A 23488-nucleotide genomic window follows, 5' to 3' on the forward strand; every position below is an offset into this window, starting at 1 on the left:
TACGGGCCAACCCGGTCCGTTTATCCTAGACCACAACAGGCTAAATATAAACGGACCGAACCGAATTAGCTTGCAATATATAGCCTGCATGATATCTTTCGAAAAGGGATTTTCAGTTTCCAAAGGAGTTGAACTACGATTATATATGGATTGCTTTGAGAAAGGCCCGTGTCTGCACTGCGTTGGTCTACAGTTTTGTGGGCCAGCCGAAATCGCAAATTGTTTTCTCTGCCACTTTTTTTTGCATTACTATTATCAAATTCATGAGTTATGACTAAAAAATTGACAAGGGAATGGCCATAAAAAAGACACAAAACTTGGATAGCAATAAATTGATATTTATGCCAATTTTAAGTCTAACTAAAGAACTAAAGAGTAAATTCTAAGGTGAAAAAAAATAAGTTTTAAATGGATTATTGGCTTTTAGCCCATATAAATATATTTTTGTTAATATTATTGTTGCGGCCCAGCCCAGTTGGCACAACGGCCGATCCGGCCCACGAACAACCCGATTCACGCGATCGGATAGGCGTCCACAACCCGTTCGGTTTTGCGATCCGGACACGCGCCCCTTTGGCCAGCTGCGTAACAGCTGTAGGGAACGAAGCTTCCTGGAAGGTGGCCTCCCCTTGTGGGGCCTGCCCTACTGACAGGGTATATAAGGGGAGGGCCATACCCCTCCCCCAAGGTATGTCACCATATCCCTTATTCTCATACCACCTGCACACCTTCTGACTTGAGCGTTGGAGTGTCCTTGCAGGTAGCACCCCCCTCTCAACTCACAAAGAGCTTGGGAAGTCGGCTGCTCTCTCCTCTCGCGCCCCAGGCCCGGATCGAGACCAGGTCCCACATTTGCACCCAACAAGCATCCCTAAACGGTCTGGTAACCGACTAACTGTACATTGACGCCATCTGTGGGGACATGGACTTTATTTTGGGCACAGCAGGGGCCGACGACAGAGGCGAGCCCCGCGGGGAGGGAATGGACCCCAGAAGCGGTAGGGTAGCCACAGGGGCTCCCTCTCGCGAGCGCACCATATTCCCCCCGAGGCAACCCGAGAGACGACCCTTTGGAGGAACAGGTAGTGATAGCGCAAGAATAATACAAGAACTGTGCCACACAGTGCAAAACCTAGAACGGGAAGTGGCCAGCAGAGAACGCCATCAACCGACTCCTAGTCAAGAGCATTCCCGATCTCCTCAAAGTAGAGAAAGAAGTCTCCGAAGAAGTCACTCCAGGCACACTCTGAGCCCCCGGACAGAGTCAGAGAGCCAGGAAAGTAGGGAAGTGCCAAGGAGACGACGAGATCCTGTGATTTACTCCCGATCACTGGTGCACGAAATTGTGATCATCAACAATGGCGCCAAAGGACTTGGAGCTCTTAAACGTGAATCACACTTTGTCACAATTCCGCACAACTAACCAGCAAGTGCACTGGGTCGTCCAAGTAACACCTTACGTGAGTAAGGGTCGATCCCACGGAGACTGTCGGCTTGAAGCAAGCTATGGTCACCTTGTAAATCTCAGTCAGGCGAATTCAGATGGTGATGAAGAGTTGATAATTAAAAGATAAATAAAACATAAAATAAAGATAGAGATACTTATGTAATTCTTTGGTTGGAATTTCAGATAAGCGTATGAAGATGCTTTGTTCCTCCTGAACCTCTGCTTTCCTATTGCCTTCTTCCAATCATTCATACTCCTTTCCATGGCAAGCTTTATGTTGGGCATCACCGTTGTCAATGGCTACTTCCCGTCCTCTCAGTAAAAATGTTCCAAATGCGCTGTCACCGCACGGCTAATCATCTGTCGGTTTTTGATCATGTCAGAATAGGATCCATTGATCCTTTTGCGTCTATCACACGCCCCACAATCGCGAGTTTGAAGCTCGTCACAGTCATCCCTTCCCAGATCCTACTCAGAATACCACAGACAAGGTTTAGACGTTCCGGATCTCAGGAATGGCCGCCAATAATTCTAGCCTATACCACGAAGGTTCCAATCTTAGATTAGAAACCTAAGAGATACACATTCAAGCTTGTTTGCATGTAGAACGGAAGTGGTTGTCAGTCACGCGTTCATAGGTGATAATGGTGATGAGTGTCACATAATCATCACATTCATCATGTTCTTGGGTGCAAATGAATATCTTGGAGAAGAAATAGACTTGAGTTGAATAGAAAAACAATAGTACTTGTATTAATTCATGAAGAACAGCAGAACTCCACACCTTAATCTATGGTGTGTAGAAACTCCACCATTTGAAAATACATAAGAACAAGGTCTAGGCATGGCCGTGAGGCCAGCCTCCAAACGTCTAAGATAGCATAAGACTTATCAAAGATTCCAAGTATGAAAATGCAATGGCAAAAGGTCCTATTTATAGAAAACTAGTAGCCTAGGGTTACAGAAATAAGTAATTAATGCAAAAATCTTCTTCCGGGCCCACTTGGTGTGTTCTTGGGCTGAGCATTGAAGCTTCCATGTGTGGAGACTTTTCTTGGAGTTAAACGCCAGCTTTTGTGCCAGTTTGGGCGTTTAACTCCAGCTTTTGTGCCAGTTTTGGAGTTAAACGCTAGAATTCTTGAGTTGACTTGGAACGCCGGTTTGGGCCATCAAATCTCGGATAAAGTATGAACTATTATATATTGCTGGAAAGCCCAAGATGTCTACTTTCCAACGCAATTGAGAGCGCACCAATTGGGCTTCTGTAGCTCCAGAAAATCCACTTTGAGTGCAGGGAGGTCAGAATCCAACAGCATCTGCAGTCCTTTTTCAGCCTCTGAATCAGATTTTTGCTCAGGTCCCTCAATTTCAGCCAGAAAATACCTGAAATCATAGAAAAACACACAAACTCATAGTAAAGTCCAGAAATATGATTTTTAAATAAAAACTAATAAAAAGTATAATAAAAACTAATTAAAATATACTAAAAACATACTAAAAATAATGCCAAAAAGCGTATAAATTATCCGCTCATCACAACACCAAACTTAAATTGTTGCTTGTCCGCAAGCAATTGAAAATAAAATAGGATAAAAAGAAGATAATATACAATGAATTCCAAAAACATATATGAAGATCAGTATTAATTAGATGAGCGGGACTTTTAGCTTTTTGCTTCTGAACAGTTTTGGCATCTCACTTTATTCCTTGAAGTTCAGAATGATTGGCATCTATAGGAACTCAGAATCCAGATAGTGTTATTGACTCTCCTAGTTAAGTATGTTGATTCTTGAACACAGCTACTTTATGAGTCTTGGTCGTGACCCTAAGCACTTTGTTTTCCAGTATTACCACCGGATACATAAATGCCACAGACACATAACCGGGTGAACCTTTTCAGATTGTGACTCAACTTTGCTAGAGTCCCCAATTAGAGGTGTCCAGGGTTCTTAAGCACACTCTTCTTTTTGCTTTGGACCTCGACTTTAACCGCTCAGTCTCAAGTTTTCACTTGACACCTTCACGCCACAAGCACATGGTTAGGGACAGCTTGGTTTAGCCGCTTAGGCCAGGATGTTATTCCTGCGGGCCCTCCTATCCACTGATGCTCAAAGCCTTGGATCCTTTTTATCACCCTTGTCTTTTGGTTTAAAGGGGTATTGGCTTTTTCTGCTTGCTTTTCTCTCTTTTTTTTTCGCATATATACTTTTTTTCTGCAAGCTTTTCACTGCTTTTTCTTGCTTCAAGAATCAATTTTATGATTTTTCAGATTATCAAATAACATTTCTCCTTTTTCCATCATTCTTTCAAGAGCCAACAATTTTAACATTCATAAACAATCAAATTAAAAAATATGCACTGTTCAAGCATTCATTTAGAAAAATAATAGTATTGCCACCACATCAAAATAATTAAACCGTTTTAAAATTTGAAATTTATGCACTTCTTTTTCTTTTTCTTTTTCTACTAACCTTACCATAGTAGAGGACTTGTCCGCCACCTTGTAGAGTTCTTGGGATATAACCTCATGAACTTCTACTTCCTCTCTAATCATGATGCTATGAATCATGATAGCCCGGTCTATAGTAACTTCAGACCGGTTGCTAGTAGGAATGATTGAGCGTTGGATGAACTCCAACCATCCCCTAGCCACGGGCTTGAGGTCATGCCTTCTTAGTTGAATCGGCTTTCCTCTTGAATCACTCTTCCATTGAGCGCCCTCTTTACAGATGTCCATGAGGACTTGGTCCAACCTTTGATCAAAGTTGACCCTTCTAGTGTATGGGTGTGCATCTCCTTGCATCATGGGCAAGTTGAACGCCAACCTTACATTTTTCGGACTAAAGTCTAAGTATTTCCCTCGGACCATTGTAAGCCAATTCTTAGGGTCCGGGTTCACACTTTGATCATGGTTCTTGGTGATCCATGCATTGGCATAGAACTCTTGAACCATTAAGATTCCGACTTGTTGAATGGGGTTAGTGAGAACTTCCCAACCTCTTCTTCGGATCTCATGTCGGATCTCCGGATATTCGCCCTTTTTGAGCTTAAAAGGGACCTCGGGGATCACCTTCTTCTTGGCCACAACTTCATAGAAGTGGTCTTGATGTACCCTTGAGAGGAATCTCTCCATCTCCCATGACTCGGAGGTGGAAGCTTGTGCCTTCCCTTTCCTCTTTCTAGAGGTTTCTCCGGCCTTTGGTGCCATTAATGGTTATGAAAAAACAAAAAAGCTTTAGCTTTTACCACACCAAACTTAGAAGATTGCTCGTCCTCGAGCAAAAGAAGAAAGAAGAGAGTAGAAGAAGAAGAAATAGAAGAGATGGAAGGGGTTTGTGTTTCGGCCATTATAGGTGGGTTTGGGTGGGAAAGTGGTTTGAATTTGAATGGTGAGGTAGGTGGAGTGTTATGAAGGATGGATGTGAGTGGTGAAGAGAATGGTGGGATTTGATAGGTGAGGGGTTTTTGGGGAAGAGGTATTGAGGTGATTGGTGAATGGGTGAAGAAGAGAGAGAGAGGTGGGGTAGGTGGGGATCCTGTGGGGTCCACAGATCCTGAGGTGTCAAGAATTTCTCATCCCTGCACCATGTGGCATGCAAAACGCCCCTTGCTGCCAATCCTGGCGTTAAACGCCAGGCTGCTGCCTATTTCTGGTGTTTAACGCCAGCTTCTTGCCCATTCCTGGCATTAAATGCCAGTCTGGTGCCCATTTCTCGCGTTAAAGGCCCAGAATGGTGCCAGACTGGGCGTTTAACGCCCATTCTGCTACCCTTACTGGCGTTTAAACGCCAGTAAGTTTCTCCTCCAGGGTGTTCTATTTTTCATTCTGTTTTGCCTTCTGTTTTTGCTTTTTCAATTGATTTTGTGACTTCACATGATCATCAATCTATAGAAAACATAAAATAACAAAAGAAAATAGAAATTTAACATAGATAAGTAAAAATTGGGTTGCCTCCCAACAAGCGCTTCTTTAATGTCAATAGCTTGACAGTGGCTTTCATGGAGCCTCACAGATGTTCAGAGCAATGTTGGAACCTCCCAACACCAACCTTAGAGTTTGACTGTGGGGGCTCTGTTTGACTCTGTATTGACAGAAGCTCTTCATGCTTCCTCTCCATGGTGACAGAGGGATATCCTTGAGCTTTAAACATAAGGGAGTCTCCATTCACTTGAATGATCAATTCTCCTCTGTCAACATCAATCACAACTTTTGCTGTGGCTAGGAAGGGTCTGCCAAGGATGATAGATTCATCCATACACTTCCCAGTCTCTAGGATTATGAAGTCAGCAGGGATGTAGTGGCCTTCAACCTTTACCAAGACATCCTCTACAAGTCCATAAGCATGTTTCTTTGAATTGTCTGCCATCGCCAGTGAGATTCTTGCAGCTTGTACCTCAATGATCCCTAGCTTCTTCATTACAGAGAGAGGCATGAGGTTTATACTTGACCCTAGGTCACACAAAGCCTTCTCAAAGGTCATGGTGCCTATGGTACAAGGGATTGAGAATTTTCCAGGGTCTTGTCTCTTCAGAGGTAATTTCTGCCTAGTCAAGTCATCCAGTTCTTTGATGAGCAATGGAGGTTCATCCTCCCAAGTCTTATTACCAAACACCTTGGCATTTAGCTTCATGATTTCTCCAAGGTACTTAGCAACTTGGTCTTCAGTAACATCTTCATCCTCTTCAGAGGAAGAATACTCATCAGAGCTCATGAATGGCAGAAGTAAATTCAATGGAATCTCTATGGTCTCAGTGTGAGCCTCAGATTCCCATGGTTCCTCATTAGGGAACTCCTTGGAGGCCAGTGGGCGTCCATTGAGGTCTTCCTCAGTGGAGATTACTGCCTCTTCCTCCTCTCCAGGTTCGGCCATGGGAGACGTGTTTATGGCCTTGCACTCTCTCTTTGGATTCTCTTCTGTATTGCTTGGGAGAGTACTAGGATGGAGTTCAGTAATTTTCTTACTCAGCTGTCCCACTTGTGCCTCTAAATTTCTAATGGAGGACCTTGTTTCAGTCATGAAACTTTGAGTGGTTTTGATTAGATCAGAGACAATGGTTGCTAAGTCAGAGTGGCTCTATTTAGATATCTCTGTTTGTTGCTGAGAAGATGATGGAAAAGGCTTGCTATTGCTAAACCTGTTTCTTCCACCATTATTGTTGTTGAAACCTTGTTGAGGTCTCTGTTGATCCTTCCATGAGAGATTTGGATGATTTCTCCATGAAGAGTTATAGGTGTTTTCATAGGGTTCTCCCATGTAATTCACCTCTTCCATTGCTCGGTTCTCAGGATCATAAGCTTCTTCTTCAGAGGAAGCTTCCTTAGTACTGCCTGGTGCAGCTTGCATTTCAGACAGACTCTGAGAAATCATATTGACTTGTTGGGTCAATATTTTATTCTGAGCCAATATGGCATTCAGAGTATCAATCTCAAGAACTCCTTTCTTCTGATTTATCCCATTATTCACAGGATTCCTTTCAGAAGTGTACATGAATTGGTTATTTGCAACCATTTTAATGAGTTTCTGAGCTTCTGCAGGTGTCTTCTTCAGATGAAGAGATCCTCCAGCAGAGCTATCCAATGACATCTTGGATAGTTCAGACAGACCATCATAGAAAATACCTATGATGCTCCATTCTGAAAGCATGTCAGAAGGGCACCTTCTGATCAGTTGCTTGTATCTTTCCCAAGCTTCATAGAGGGATTCACCTTCCTTCTGTCTGAAGGTTTGGACTTCCACTCTAAGCTTGCTTAATTTTTGAGGTGGAAAGAACTTTGCCAAGAAGGCATTAACTAGCTTTTTCCAAGAGTTCAGGCTTTCTTTTAGGTTGTGAATCCAACCATGTCTTAGCTCTGTCTCTTACAGCAAAAGAAAAAAGCATAAGTCTATAGACTTCAGGGTCAACCCCATTGGTCTTGACAGTGTCACAGATTTACAAGAATTTAGCTAAGAACTGATGAGGATCTTCCAATGGAAATCCAAAAAACTTGCAATTCTGTTGCATTAGAGAAACTAATTGAGGCTTAAGCTCAAAGTTGTTTGCTCCAATAGCAGGGATTGAGATGCTTCTCCCATAGAAGTCGAGAGTAGGTGCAGTAAAGTCACCAAGCACCTTTCTTGCATTGTTGGCATTGTTGTTTTCGGCTACCATGGTTTCTTCTTCTTTGAAGAGCTCTGTTAGGCCCTCTAAAGAGAATTGTGCTTTAGCTTCTCTTAGCTTTCTCTTCAAGGTCCTTTCAGGTTCAGGATCAGCTTGAACAAGTATGCCTTTATCTTTGTTCCTGCTCATATGAAAGAGAAGAGAACAAGAAAGTAGGGAATCCTCTATGTCACAGTATAGAGATTCCTTGAGGTGTCAGAGGAAAATAAGAATAGAAGGAGGAGTTAGATAAAAGAGAATTCGAACATATAAAGAAGGAGGGAGTTCGAATTGTACCTTGAGGAGGAGTGTTAGTCCTTTAAATAGAAGGATGTGAGAAGAGGGGAAGAATTTTCGAAAATAAATTAAAAAGATTTTGAAATAATTAAAGAAATTTGAAAATTTGATTGAGATTTTCGAAAACTAAGATTGGGAGAGAAATAAAGTGATTTTTGAAAAAGATTTTGGAATTAGAAATTAAAAAGATATGATTGAAAGTTAATTTTGAAAAATATGTGATTGAAAAGATATGATTGAGAAGATATAATTGAAAATCAATTTAAAAAAAGAGAAAGTTTTAAAATTAAAGTTGATTACTTGACTAACAAGAAATTAGAAGATATGATTCCTAAAATTTAAAATTTGATCCTTTCTTAATAGGCAAGTAACAACTTGAAAATTTTGAAGTAAATCATTAATTTTAGCAAGGATTTTCGAAAATAGTAATAAATAAAAAAATGAAAAGAAATTGATTTTGAAGAGATATGATTGAAAAGATATGATTTGAAAAAGATTTGATTTTGAAAAATTATGAAGATTTGAAAAAAATTTGAATTAAAAACAAAATCTTCCCTCTTGTGTCATCCTGGCGTTAAACGCCCAGAATGGCATCCATTCTGGCGTTTAACGCCCAAAATGCTACCTTTTTGGGCGTTAAACGCCCAGCCAGGTACCCTGACTGGCGTTTAAACACCAGTTTTCCTTCTTCACTGGGCGTTTTGAACGCCCAGCTTTTTTTGTTTGATTCCTCTGCTGAATGTCTGAATCTTCAATTCTCTGTATTATTGACTTGAAAAGACACAATTTTGAAAATATTTTTGAATTTTTTTAATGATGAGAAACAATCAAAATACAACTAATCTTAGGAAACTCAAATCAAACAATGCATGCAGGACACCAAACTTAAAAATTTTCATATAAGAGACACTAACAAAGTGAGAATGCATATGAGAAACAACAAAACACACGAAACAAGAGAATTTAAAGATCAGAGCACTGAAATCATCAAGAACAACTTGAAGATCAATGAAGAACATATTGCATGTATTCAAAAAATGCAGGAAGAATAAAAACATGCAATTGACACCAAACTTAAAAATTGATACTAGACTCAAACAAGAAACATAAAATATTTTTAGGTTTTTATGGTTTTATAAATTTTTTTGTGATTTTCGAAACTTATATAGAAAAGAAAATAAAGAGAATCAAAACTTTTAATAAGGATTCCAGGAATCATGCAATGTTAGTCTAAAGCTTCAGTCTAAAAAGATTAGACATGTTTGGCCAAACTTCAGCAGGACATTACATTCAGCAGCTAAATTGATGAGAATCAATCAGCTTTTGTGATGATAAGAACATCACCTTGAAACTCTAGAATTCATTCTTAAAAATTCTGAAAAGTACCTAATCTAAGCAACAAGATGAACCATTAGTTGTCCAAACTCGAACAATCCCCGGCAACGGCGCCAAAAACTTGGTGCACAAAATTGTGATCATCAACAATGGTGCCAAAGGACTTGGAGCTCTTAAACGTGAATCACACTTTGTCACAATTCCGCACAACTAACCAGCAAGTGCACTGGGTCGTCCAAGTAATACCTTACGTGAGTAAGGGTCGATCCCACGGAGACTGTCGGCTTGAAGCAAGCTATGGTCACCTTGTAAATCTCAGGCAGGCAAATTCAGATGGTGATGAAGAGTTGATAATTAAAAGATAAATAAAACATAAAATAAAGATAGAGATACTTATGTAATTCTTTGGTTGGAATTTCAGATAAGCGTATGAAGATGCTTTGTTCCTCCTGAACTTCTGCTTTCCTATTGCCTTCTTCCAATCATTCATACTCCTTTCCGTGGCAAGCTTTATGTTGGGCATCACCGTTGTCAATGGCTACTTTCCGTCCTCTCAGTGAAAATATTCCAAATGCGCTGTCACCGCACGGCTAATCATCTGTCGGTTCTTGATCATGTCGGAATAGGATCCATTGATCCTTTTGCGTCTGTCACACGCCCCACAATCGCGAGTTTGAAGCTCGTCACAGTCATCCCTTCCCAGATCCTACTCAGAATACCACAGACAAGGTTTAGACGTTCCGAATCTCAGGAATGGCCGCCAATAATTCTAGCCTATACCACGAAGGTTCCAATCTTAGATTAGAAACCCAAGAGATACACATTCAAGCTTGTTTGCATGTAGAACGGAAGTGGTTGTCAGTCACGCATTCATAGGTGAGAATGGTGATGAGTGTCACATAATCATCACATTCATCATGTTCTTGGGTGCGAATGAATATCTTGGAGAAGAAATAGACTTGAGTTGAATAGAAAAACAATAGTACTTGTATTAATTCATGAAGAACAGCAGAGCTCCACACCTTAATCTATGGTGTGTAGAAACTCCACCGTTTGAAAATACATAAGAACAAGGTCTAGGCATGGCCGTGAGGCCAGCCTCCAAACGTGTCTAAGATAGCATAAGACTTATCAAAGATTCCAAGTATGAAAATGCAATGGCAAAAGGTCCTATTTATAGAAAACTAGTAGCCTAGGGTTACAGAAATGAGTAATTAATGCAGAAATCTTCTTCCGGACTCACTTGGTGTGTGCTTGGGCTGAGCATTGAAGCTTCCATGTGTAGAGACTTTTTTTGGAGTTAAACGCCAGCTTTTGTGCCAGTTTGGGCGTTTAACTCCAGCTTTTGTGCTAGTTTTGGAGTTAAACGCCAGAATTCTTGAGCTGACTTGGAACGCCGGTTTGGGCCATCAAATCTCGGGCAAAGTATGGACTATTATATATTGCTGAAAAGCCCAGGATGTCTACTTTCCAACACAATTAAGAGCACGCCAATTGGGCTTTTGTAGCTCCAGAAAATCTACTTTGAGTGTAGGGAGGTCAGAATCCAACAGCATCTGCAGTCCTTTTTCAGCCTCTGAATTAGATTTTTGCTCAGGTCCCTCAATTTCAGCCAGAAAATACCTGAAATCATAGAAAAATACACAAACTCATAGTAAAATCCAGAAATACGATTTTTAAATAAAAACTAATAAAAATATAATAAAAACTAATTAAAATATACTAAAAATATACTAAAAACAATGCCAAAAAGCGTATAAATTATCCGCTCATCAATCACCGACGAGAGATGCCGTAGAGAAAGACCGAGAAGGCAGCATGGAAAGACCAAGAAGAAGCCGACCACAGCAAGAAGACAACAGAGAGAGGTCAAGGAGAAGCCGACCACACAAGGAAGACAGTAGAGAAAGAATGAGGAAAAGGTGACAACCGGTGGTCATGGAAGCAACCCCTTTCCACCATTCGATCTTGGAAGTCCGGCTACCAAAGAACTTCGATAAGCCAACAGACATGAAGTATGATGGGAGCCAAGACCCCTAGGAGCACCTAACGGCCTTTGAGGCCAGGATGAACCTGGAAGGGGTGGGCGATGAAGTAAAGTGTCGCGCTTTCCCTATAACCTTAGCTGGGCCGGCAATTCGTTGGTTTAACACCCTCCCTCAGGGCTCCATAACCACCTTTGCTGACATCAGTCGCGCTTTCTTGGCTCAGTTCACCACACGTATCGCTAAAGCGAAGCACCCGATCAATCTGCTGGGAGTAACATAAAAAACCAGCGAGCCAACCAAGAAGTACCTGTACAGATTCAACGACGAGTGTTTGGAGATCGACAGCTTAACCGATTCGGTAGCCAGCTTGTGCTTGACCAACGGGTTATTGAATGAGAATTTTAGGAAACACCTTACCACCAAGCTTGTTTGAACAATGCAAGAAATTCAAAATGTGGCCAGGGAGTATATCAATGATGAAGAAGTCAGCCAGGTCGTGGCAGCCAATAAGCGGCAGCCCGCCTACTCCAATGCTCGCCGCCCAGCGACGGGGAAAGGTTGAAGGAGCACTCCAAAGATGGAGGATCAGCTAAAACCTTCAAGCCGTTTCCCCGAGTAGAAAAGTTCACCAACTATACCCCCTAACAGCTCCAATCGTTGAAGTCTATCAGCAGATTACCGACAAGGGCATCTTGTCGAAGCCCCGACAACTCAAGGATAAGACGGGAGAAAACAAAAACTTCTATTGCGATTACCACAAGGGCTATGGCCACAAGACCCAAGACTGCTTTGACCTTAAAGACGCCCTGGAGCAGGCCATTCGGGAGGGGAAGTTGGCCGATTTCTCCCACCTTATAAAGGAACCGAGGAGGCGAGACCACGACCGGTCCAGCGAGGACAAAAACTGTGCCGTGAGAAAAGACGAGAGCCCGAGGAGGATAATGAACGCGACCTCACTGTTGTAAATGTAATGATCGGGAGAGATGTTCCCCCAGATCGAAATCGGCTAGCAAGAAGGACGCCAAGGTCTTAGCTATGTCTTCTGGCTCCACGTCGCCCTCGCAGAGGGTACCGTTGATATCATTCGGCCTCGAAGATCAATGGTTTGATGATGTGACGGAGAACCCTCCGATGGTGAGCACAGCCAGGGTGGGCACCGGCCTGGTAAAACGGATCCTAGTAGACACGGGAGCTGATTCCAACATCATGTTCCGCAATGTATTTGATGCTTTGGGCCTACGGGATACCGACTTGAGGGGCCGCCAACACGGCGTCGTCGGCCTAGGCGATAACTTCATCAAGCCTGACGGAGTAGTTTCCCTCCCGGTCTCTATTGGCGGAGGTTGAGGGAAGATGTCGCTAATGGCGGAGTTCGTTGTCTTAAGAGACTCCACGGCCTACAACCCCATCTTGGGGAGGAAGACCATCAACGAGTTTGGAGCAGTGATTTGCACCAAACTGCTGATAATGAAGTTTGTTGCAGATGACGGATCAGTGGGGACCATTATGGGAGATTTGGAAATGGCGGTCGCATGCGACAACGCCAGCCTTTCTCTGAGGAAGAAATCTAAGGAAGCATCCGGTGTCTTCCTTGCCGACCTGGACGCCAGGGTTGATGACAAGCCCAGGCCGGAACCTGAGGGGACCTCGAAAAGTTCAGGGTCGGTGACTCGGATGAAAAGTTCACCTTTGTAAACAGAAACATGCCTCATGACTTGAAAGAACCCCTGATGGAGATGATCAGAGCTAACGGTGACTTGTTTGCCTGGACTCCGGCCGACATGCCGGGTATAGACCCCCAGTTCATGTCACACCAACTAGCCGTAAGAGCAGAAGCAAAGCCGTTGGCTCAAAGGAGGAGGAAAATGTCCTAAGAAAGGGCGGAAGAGGTGGCCAGGCAAACGGCCAGTCTACTAGAAGCGGGCTTCATCCGGGAACTCGACTACTCGACTTGACTGTCAACTGTAGTCCTAGTTAAAAAGCCCAGTGGGAAATAGAGAATGTGCGTGGATTATTTTGATCTCAACAAAGCATGTCCCAAGGATTCTTTCCCCCTTTCCAACATTGATGCTCTTGTTGACGCGGCGGCAGGGTACCGATATCTGAATTTCATGGATGCCTATTCCGGGTACAATCAGATATCGATGCACTGGTCAGATGAAGAGAAAACGGCATTTATAATGCCAGGATGGACATACTACTACAAGGTGATGCCGTTCGGGATGAAGAACGCAGGGGCTACGTACCAAAGGCTGATGAATAAGATATTCAAAGACCTCATTGGCAGGACGGTAGAGGTGTACGTAGATGATATCCTGGTCAAGACCGCCAAAGCTGAGGACCTCATCGGCGACCTGGAAAACGTCTTCTCCTCTCTCCGACAATACGGCATGAGGCTTAATCCACTCAAGTGTGCCTTCGCCGTCGATGCCGGGAAATTATTGGGGTTCATGATAACCCAGAGAGGAGTGGAGGCCAACCCGAAAAAATGCGAAGCGATCCTACAAATGAAGAGCCCGGGATGTGTGAAAGATGTCCAAAGTTTGGCGAGTAGACTCACCGTGCTGTCCCGCTTCCTTGGAGCGTCGGCGGCCAAGGCTCTACCCTTCTTCAACTTGATGAAAAAGGGGATAGCGTTCGAGTGGACCCTGGCATGTGATAATGCTTTCAAACACTTCAAAGAAATAATCTCGGCACCTCCCGTCTTGGGGAAGCCTAAGAATGGAGAAGCGTTGTACTTGTACTTGGTAGTAACCGATGCGGCATTGGCGGCGGTCTTGGTGCGAGAAGAAGGGAAGATCCAAGAGCAGAGCTAAGGTACAACAAGCTGGAGAAGGTGGCATATGCGCTCCTGACCTCGTTCCACAGGCTGCGGTAGTACTTTCAAGGACACCAAGTAATCGTCAGGACGGATCAGGCAATCTGCCAAGTACTCTAAAAACCCGATCTGGCGGGTAGAATGATGACTTGGGCTGTTGAACTCTCCCAATATGACTTGCAATATGAACCCAGGCACACAATCAAGGCTCAAGCCATGGCTGACTTCCTAGTAGAGGTCACAAGGGACCCTGCCGGGACACCGAGCACACGGTGGAAGCTCCATGTAGACGGAGCATCCAACCAAACGTTTGGAGGAGCAGGAATCATATTAGAAAACCCAAGTGGAGTTGTATACGAGCAGTCAGTCAAGTTTAAATTCCCGGTGTCGAACAATCAAGCAGAATACGAGACCCTACTGGGCGGCCTAGCTCTAGCAAGAGAGGTCGGAGCTACCAGACTAGAAATATGTAGCGACTTACATGTCGTGACCTCGAAGATCAATGGGACCTACCAAGCCAGAGATTCACTACTACAGAAATATCTGGAGAAAGTCAAGGAATTGAGTAAGCAATTCGAGGAAGTCACGGTTCAGCACGTCCCGAGAGAGAGGAACGCACCGGCAAACCTCCTATCAAAACTGGCGAGCACAAAACCAGGGACGGGAAACCGATCTCTCATTTAGGATTTGATAAAAGAACCAGCAGTGGCGTTGCATCTGACCCAGGTAGATCCCTCCTGGATGAACCCAATCATCAATTTCTTGGAAAAGGCCAAACTCCCCAACGACGAGAAAGCGGCAAAGACAATAAGGCGAGAAGCGGCCAAGTATACAATCATACAAGGCCAGTTGTTTAAGAAGGGGATTAGCCAACCCCTGTTGAAGTGTCTGCATCCCGACCAAATAGACTACGTACTTAGAGAAGTCCACGAGGGATGCTGCGGTCACCACATCGGAGGAAAGGCCCTAGCCAGAAAGCTTGTCAGAGTCGATTATTACTGGCCCTCTATAATGGCGGATTCTAAAGAATTCGTTAGAAGGTGCAAAAGATGCCAAGATAACGCCAACTTCCACAAAGCACCAATGGCCGAGTTAAGCCTACTAACGGTTTCCCGACATGTCTCACAATGGGGAGTCGACCTGTTAGGACCTTTCCCGATCGGGCCAGGACAGGTCAAGTACCTAATAGTGGCCATCGATTATTACACCAAGTGGATAGAGGCCGAGCCGTTAGCTAGTATATCCTCGGCAAACTGTCGGAAGTTCATGTGGAGACAGGTGATAGCCAGGTTTGGAATCCCGCAAGTCGTCATCTCGGATAACGGGACGCAGTTCGCTGATAAGAAGTTCGGAGAGTTCCTTGCCGGCCTGGGCATAAAGTAAAAATTCTCGTCAGTAGAGCATTCCCAAACCAACGGTCAAGTTGAGGCTGCGAACAAGGTTATCCTGCAAGGCCTCAAAAAGAGACTTGACCAGAAAAAGGGAGCATAGGCGGACGAGTTAGCGTCAGTCCTCTGGTTCTATCGCACGACTCAGCAGCCATCTACCGGGGAGACCTCCTTCCGACTCACATATGGGGTATAGGCAATAATGCCTATGGAGATCGGTGAGCCTATCCCACGGCTACTCCTAGAAGGAGTTGAGGAAGCCGTAGAAAAGGATTTGATAGATGAGGCCAGGGAGACGGCGCATTCATCAGAAATGGCGTTAAAGCAAAGAATGGCCCTGCGTTACAATGCCAAGGTGCTCAAGAGAGAGTTTGAACAGGATGATCTGGTCCTAAGGCACAATGATATTGGGCTCCCGACACCAGGGGAAGAAAAGTTGGCGGCAAATTGGGAAGGTCCATACAGGGTGAAAGAGGTGATCGGCATGGGTGCTTACAAGTTGGAACGGCTGGACGGCAAGGAAGTCCCGAGAACATGGAACACGGGCAATCTGAGAAGATTCTACTCCTAGGCCAAACCCACCAACAGGACAACTGACCTGCCGTTCAAGCCGGCTTTGTAAGACATTAAGATGGATTATTTGTTCTTGTCATATATTTGTCATTCGTCCTTGTCATATATTTACCATCATTTCATGATTGAACCATTTACCACTACTATTTATCTGCTACTCGTCATCTCCTTTTCTTATTCATCATTATTAAACTACCATGATGAGTCATTATTATTTGTTCTTTTCATTTCATAACGACACGGTGCCCCGGGACTGATCACCCCGGCAACCACGAAAGTAACGAACACCATAATATGCGGCTGGTGGAACGATAAAAGTCACGACCTGGCTTTACTAAATACCAGCAAGACGGTAAAATTTTCGTACGCAAATAGCTAATACCAAAGAAAACAGTAAAAAGAATATAAAGAAAAATAAGCGCCAACAAGGCGAGAATCAGGCAATTTGTCACATGCCGATCAGACGGCAAACGGACTCAAACAGTTCAAAAAGGACTACAAAGTTTACAAGTTACAAAAACACACAAGTTAGAAGAACACAAGTCACTTCTTTGGCATATCAACGATTTTGCCATCTCTGATAGTCTTGAACATGCCAACAGCTGAGGTATCAAAATCGGGAGCCAGCAGCTTTACTTGGGATTTGAGGGCCTCCTCGGTCATCAAGATAGCATTCTTACCCTGCTTCACGGTGTCTTTATACTTCTTCTTAAATTCAACAGCTTCACCCTGGGCCGCCTTGGCCGAAGAGAGGGACTCATCACGCTCCTTCTCCAACGCGACCACCCGACCCTGAGCAGTGTTAAGTTGACTTTCTAGGGTGAGCTCTCGCTCAGTAAGACGCGCCATGGAGGCGTCAGCAGTCTTGACCTTTTCCTTAGCAGTTTTGACTTCTTCCTCAGCAACCTTGGCCTTTTCTTCGGCTGTCTTGGCCCTCTCCTCGGCAGCAGCAAGTTGTTCCCGAAGCAACTTCACTTCATCTCTGTAGTTGGTATTGGCCTTGACAGAAGATTCAAGTTTCGTTTCCAAAGACCGCGTTCCCGCCAAGGCGGATTCCGCCTTCCTCGCTATAGCTGCTCCTCGAAGCCAAGTGCGGTACATCCACCTCGCTTGCGAAGCAAGGTCCCCATCGTAAAAGAAGTCCTCCATGCCGAAAAGCAGCTGAGAATCGATAAAGGTCTCGACGTCAAAGTTCTTCTCCATAATGGTGAGAACCCTCTCCGGACTGGAAGACGGCCTCCTTTTCTTTGGGTTCTCAACCAACACTTCAATTTCAGGACTAGAAGGTGATTTCCTTTTCCTTAGATTGTCACCCTCTTCCTCGGCCCCCAGATCCCCCTCTGGTCGGGGTCCCAAACCAGTCCCTACCTCCTACTGAGGACCCGAATCAGAGCTGGTTCCGGGCCCCTCCCCCTGAGTAGGTTGGGACGGGACCTCGAGCTCAATGACGTCATCAGCTGGCACCTCCTGGGCAGGGGTAGCGGAGTCATCATCACGGACATCAGCCAAGAAGGTGTTGAACAAAGCATCAAGTCCTGTTACCTCGGCAGACATTGACACTGCAACAAAACGCAAGAGCCTGTTAGTCGTCAAATCGAAAGAATAAAAAGGACAATTGTAAACATGGGTAAACTGCTATACGGCTACTCACATATATAATTCCTAGCCATATCCCGATCACCCATGAGGAGATGGGGATTAACGAGGTTCTTCCCAAAAACAGCCAACAATACGTCGGCAACCCTCTTGTTCTCAGGAGATAACCCTTTATATGTTATTTTGGTAAAGGCATTAGCTCCTGCCCCGAAACTCCAGTAAGTCGATATGTGACGTTTCCCTTCTAACGTCAGCCAAAAGGTATGCCGACCTTCGGCGGGGTGGACCTTGAAGTAATGATGAGATAACTTTTGCGGACCTTCGTCTATTTGCTTGGTATGCATTGTAGAATGGTCTTTGTCCATGATATCTTGGAGGGTGTTGTTGCCTAAAGGGTTGATCAGATCCTCTTGGCTCTATCCATCTTTAATTGGTCTGACCTTGATGCATGTTCCTATTATAACTTCCATTCCTTTCAATAACATTAGAACCAAACTCAAAGCGAAAAAGGTGAGAATTCATAGTAGCTAATAGAAATAAAAAGGGAAAATAAAGACAAATAACAAGTAAAAGAAAAATATTTACAATAACCAATAATAAGGCACACGATTGCAGTTCCCCGGCAATGGCGCCATTTAGATGAGATAACTTTTGCGTGGTCTAAAAATTTGCAGATAAATCCTCGTTGCAAGTATAATTTCTAAACCTTCAAAAGTCCTTTCATACAAACGTTTTGGTTGTCACAAGTAACAAACCCCTAAATAAATTGATAACCGAAGTATTCAAACCTCGGGTCGTCTTCTCAAGGAACTGCAGGGAAGTATGTTCTTATTATTGGTTATGGAGATTGTAAATTGGGGTTTTGACAATGAGGAGTGAATAGTTTAATTAGCAAATAAAGTAAATGAAGAACAAGTAATTTAAATGGCAAATAAATAAATGACTATAAATAAACTTTTGGCAAGGTATGAGAAATTGGAGGTCCTATCCTAGTTATCCTTATCAATGATGATGAGAATTGAATCTTAATTCCACTTTGTTAACCTTTACTAAGGCAAAGGAAGGTCAAGGGATTAATTGGTTTGATCTTCGGATCCTATTTATTTCCTAAGAAAAGATTGGGATTATTGAAGTTCAATTTAATTAACAAAGATAACAATTATCAATCATGTTTGAGTTTGATAACTCCTGAGTTACTGATTTCTTAACCAAGACCAAAGGGAGAAAAGTAAATCTACTGGAATAAAAACGTCTTCAGATGGGAATAACAATAATGTAAATAAAAGAAAGCAATAATAAACTGAAATACCTCAAATAACATTAATTCAAAAGAGTAATCTATAACATGGAAGAATTCATAAATTAAATTGCAAAAGTAAATAAAAGGGAATGTTGAACCTGATAAAGAGATAATCCTAAAAGCGAATAAAATCCTAATTCTAAATCCTAATCCTAAAGAGAGGAGAGAGAGGAGAGAACCTCTCTCAAAACTAAATCTAAATCATGAAAACTAACTAAAGTGGATGACTCTCTTTGAATGGATGTATTTTCCCACTTCATAACCTCTGGTCTATGCCTTCTGGACTTGGATTTGGGCCAAAAAGGGCTTCAGAATTCGCTGGGAGCGTTTTCTGCAATTTCTGGTGCGTGGCCTCTGTCACGCATCCGCGTGGGTCACGCGGTCGCGTCATTCGGAGTTTTTCCTGTCACGCGGTCACGTCAGTCATGCGACCGCGTCATATGTGTTTCGCTCGAGGCGCGCGGTCGCGTCAGTCATGCGGTCGCGTCAATGTCTTTTCGCGCTGGCATGCGGCCGCGTCGCCCATGCGATCGCGTGGCTGCCAGTTTCTTCAAAAACTCTGTTTAGTACTTTCCTTCCATTTTTGTATGTTTCCTTTCCATCCTTTAAGTCATTCCTGCCTTAGAAGATCTAAAACTACTCAACACACTAATCACGGCATCGAATGGAAATAAAGGTAATTAAAATAATTAATTTTAAAGCATAGAAAACATGTTTTTCACATACATCACATATTAAGGAAGGGAAAGTAAAACCATGCAATTAATATGAATAAGTGGGTGAAGGATTGAATAAATCACTCAGATTAAGCATAAAATATATTATAAAATATGGGTTTATCAACCTCCCCACACTTAAACAATAGCATGTTCTCATGCTAAGTCCAAGATAAAGAGTAAGTTAAGGTTAAAGTGGTGGAATGCCATGCAATGCAACCTAATCTAAATGCAACTACCTAGATGCATCATGCAATTCTTAATTGTTATTTACTTGTATATAAAGCTTACATGTAGTTGAATTAATTCACATTCTCAAGGAGTCATATATATATATATATATATATATATATATATATATATATATATATATATATATATATATATGTAGCCAAACCTTAGATAATGATAAAGCACTTTTACAGTTGAGATGGGAGAGAAAAACATTTTATAAACTTTGCAAGACAATTAATAATTCAAGCAGAGATATATGTTAATGAGCTATTGAATCCTCACTGGATTTTGTGTTTACTCTCTAGTCACTCAGTGTTTATTGGGTTAATCACTCTACTCTTCTTTTTATCCTTCCTTTCTATAACTTTGTTCTTCATCTAACCAATCAACAATTATAGAATATAAGCATACAAAATTCATGAGGTCTTTAATTAAGGTTGTAATGGGGCCAAGGTAAAGGTAAGGGTATATGTATAAGGCTAAGTGAGCTAATTAAGTGAATCCTTGATTAGTCTAATATCTCACCTAACATACATACTTTCTAAAGCAAAGCTTCTTTTCCTATTTTCCCATATTTTCCCACTTTTGATGTTACATGCTCATGCCTTTAATGTTTATTATTTTTATCCCATGTGCATTGCTTTATTTCACACTTGGGGAATTCTTTTGTGTTCCCTTTATTCAAATACTGAAAAATAACATTTTTTTAACACACATGGTAATTCAATTATTTTGAGTTCACATGAGCATGCTTCCCAAAATGTTTATTTGAATTATTTTATTTTTTTCAACTTTTCTACCTTTTTGTTTTTATCATCCATGTTCCCAATAGGTTTCCCACATGTAAACCATACACAATTTCTATCTTAAGCTAACCAAGGATTCAACTTGGGATTTATTTTATTTTATTTTTCTGCTTAAGGCTAGTAATGTGATTTATAGAATAAAAGGGGATTTAAAGGCTCAAGGGGCTAACAAGGGTGATGTGAAAGGTAAGCTATTTTGGGATAAGTGAGATAAAAATTAAACAATGACCTCAATCACTCTCTTGGTATGTAGTTATATTCTATAATCGGACATATAGATTAAAACAAAGTAAAGAACATCAGAATAAAAAAGAAGGGCAGAACACACTGGAATAAAATATTATGGTTTGAATGTAACCATACAATTAAGCTCAAAACTCACAGGCTGTGTGTTCTCTAGCTCAAAAATCATTTATCAGTTATGTATGTCATGCAGGTTTAGTTAAAAATTCCCATTATTCTCAATGTAAAACTTAAGGTGGCTTTAAAGTTCTAGTGTTTCTCCTTGATGAAATGTTGTTAACTAACTAACATATAATGCTATATATACAAGGTGTGTGGATTGTTTCTATTATGTTCAAGTTCCTAGTTTACTTCCTTTTTATATTTTCAAATTAAACTAAGCTATCTTATGCTAAGAAGGGTAAACTATACTAATTAATCCACAATTTCTATAACTAATAAGTTAGAATTGCTACTAAACTAAATGGCTAAAATATGAACTAAAAATGCAGAATGCAGAAAATAGAGTATAAATACATGAAAATAGCAATGTATAAGTACTGAAAAAGAAAAATAAAAATAAAAAGAAAAATACAGAAAAGTAGCAAAATAAATAAAAAGAGTATGTAGTGGTTCACCAAAAAAAAGAACGCCAGAGATGGCGACCTCCCCACACTTAAAATTTAGCATCGTCCCTGATGCTCACTCAAGCAGGGTGTGAAGGGGTGTCATCACTGGAAGGACGGATAGCTGGAGTCTCTATGGTGGTGGTTTGAGGAGCTGCCTGTGGCAGAGGAGGTGCTGACTGGATAGGGATCTCGGGGTCTACAGCCTGAATCTGATGCGGGGTCTCCTGCTGGTGTGCTGCCTGCTGGGTGCCTGCCTGCTCTGCCTCCTGCTGTGGATGAGTCGCAGCCTTGGGCGCATCCGCCTCCTCCTCAGATGCCTCGGATGGTGTGTCAGGCTCGGAGGGGATGTCGCCAGATCGTATCATCAGCTTCAGGTGCTCATAGCGTCGCTTGTTGCGACGCTCCATCTGGTCAAGCCGTCGAAACAGGCGGTGCACTAGATGATAGACGGGCTCTGGGGCAGGTGGAGGTGCAATGGTGGTGACAGGGGTAGCTGGGGCAGCTGTAGAGGAAGAGGGGCCGGCAGATGGTGTGGCTGTGGCAGCAGTAGCAGTGAGGAAAGGAGGTCTGTAGCCCAAAGCTAGAAAGTTCCTGCTGTGAGGGATAATCTTCTTGCATTCTGCAGCAGGTGGCTTTTCATCAGCATCCTCCCAAGGCACGTCAGCTCGACGGCCTAGCTGTGTAATCAAATAGGGAAAGGGAAGAGTGCCTCGGACATGGACCCTGGCCATATGGTACCGGATAAAGCGTGGCAGGTACAGGTCCTTACCCTCCATCACACACCATAGGAGGGTGATCATAGCGGCTGGTATCTCAGTCTCGTGAGTGCTCGGGATAATGAAGTTGCTAAGTATCTGATGCCATAGCCGAGCCTCATCATTCAAGTAGATCCGCTTGATTCCCTTTGGCATGGTAGTGTTCTGACCCATAATCCAAGGAACGGTCAGGTCAAGGGCTATCCGGGCCTTGACTGCATCCCAATCAAACTTCATGAAGCGCATATCTTCCTCAGCTTTCTGATAACCATCCAGCTGATCAGTTTTAGGCAGAAGCTTCAGAACATCTTCAATGGCCTCTTCAGTGACCAGAATCTGCTTTCCTCTAAGGTTCACTGCATCTAGGGAGGTTTTGAAGTAATTGCAGTAGAATTCCCTTACCAAAGATGCATTGACCTCAGTCAGGTTTCTTTCCAGGAAGAACCAGCCTCTTTGTTTGATTTGCTCAGAGGTCTATTGCTGGAGTTCTTCTGGGATCTTCAGTGTCCTCCCCAGGTACAGGTTCCTGGAGGCTGCAAACACCAGATACCTCAGCTCACAGTATCGGTTTGCAAACTTTATGGGATCAGTGGCAGGGATTAGCTGGTCGGCCTTCTCCTGCGGGGTAAAATTTTTCTCCCGCAAGGAGTCATCATGCATAATATCCATAATGGACATGGAAGATTCTCCTCTTTTCCGTTTTCCAGTAGTAGCCTTTCCTTTTCCTTTTCTCTGGGTGGCAGACATCCTGAAAGACAGAAAACTAGGATATAATAAAAACAGAAAAACAAATAGGCAAATAATCAAAAGAAACACAAAGTGGCAAAGGAGCAATGGAATAAGGAAAATGAGTTAAGTAAATGTGCATTAAGGATTGTATAGGAGTTAAAAGTCCGAAAAGGAGAATTCACAATCCAAAATGTAATTGAATTCATGTTAAATAGAAAAAGTAACATCATGCCATGGTTAGAATGTTAAAAGAAAGTGAAAGAAAATCAGAAGAGAAGTTTTGGAAGGTTAGGTTGGCTAGAATTGAAAAAGAGTTTAGGAAGTTAACATTAGTGAGTTAGTAAAAAGTGGGTTAAAGTAAGTGGCATAATGAAAATATTCCAAGTAACAAGTATTCACAGTTAGAAGCTATAAGTAACTCATATCCAAATAAGGAAAACAGGTTGATGATGATTCAAATAGATATAGAAATAGCAAAAATTGGAATCAAACATAAAAAATGCAATTTATGAACCAG

The 23488-nt window shown here is 42.6% G+C and overlaps 1 non-coding gene across 1 annotated transcript; it reads left to right on the forward strand.

The window, feature by feature from the left end:
- The first annotated feature begins 7086 nt into the window (after positions 1–7086).
- Positions 7087–7194, forward strand: LOC148570121 (small nucleolar RNA R71). Its single transcript, XR_015908854.1, has one exon. It is a non-coding gene; the product is annotated as a small nucleolar RNA R71 (small nucleolar RNA).
- Positions 7195–23488: the final 16294 nt, after the last annotated feature.

Source organism: Arachis ipaensis, chromosome B3, assembly GCF_059453495.1.
Source record: "Arachis ipaensis isolate K30076 ecotype BB chromosome B3, ASM5945349v1, whole genome shotgun sequence".
Classification (NCBI taxonomy): domain Eukaryota; kingdom Viridiplantae; phylum Streptophyta; class Magnoliopsida; order Fabales; family Fabaceae; genus Arachis; species Arachis ipaensis.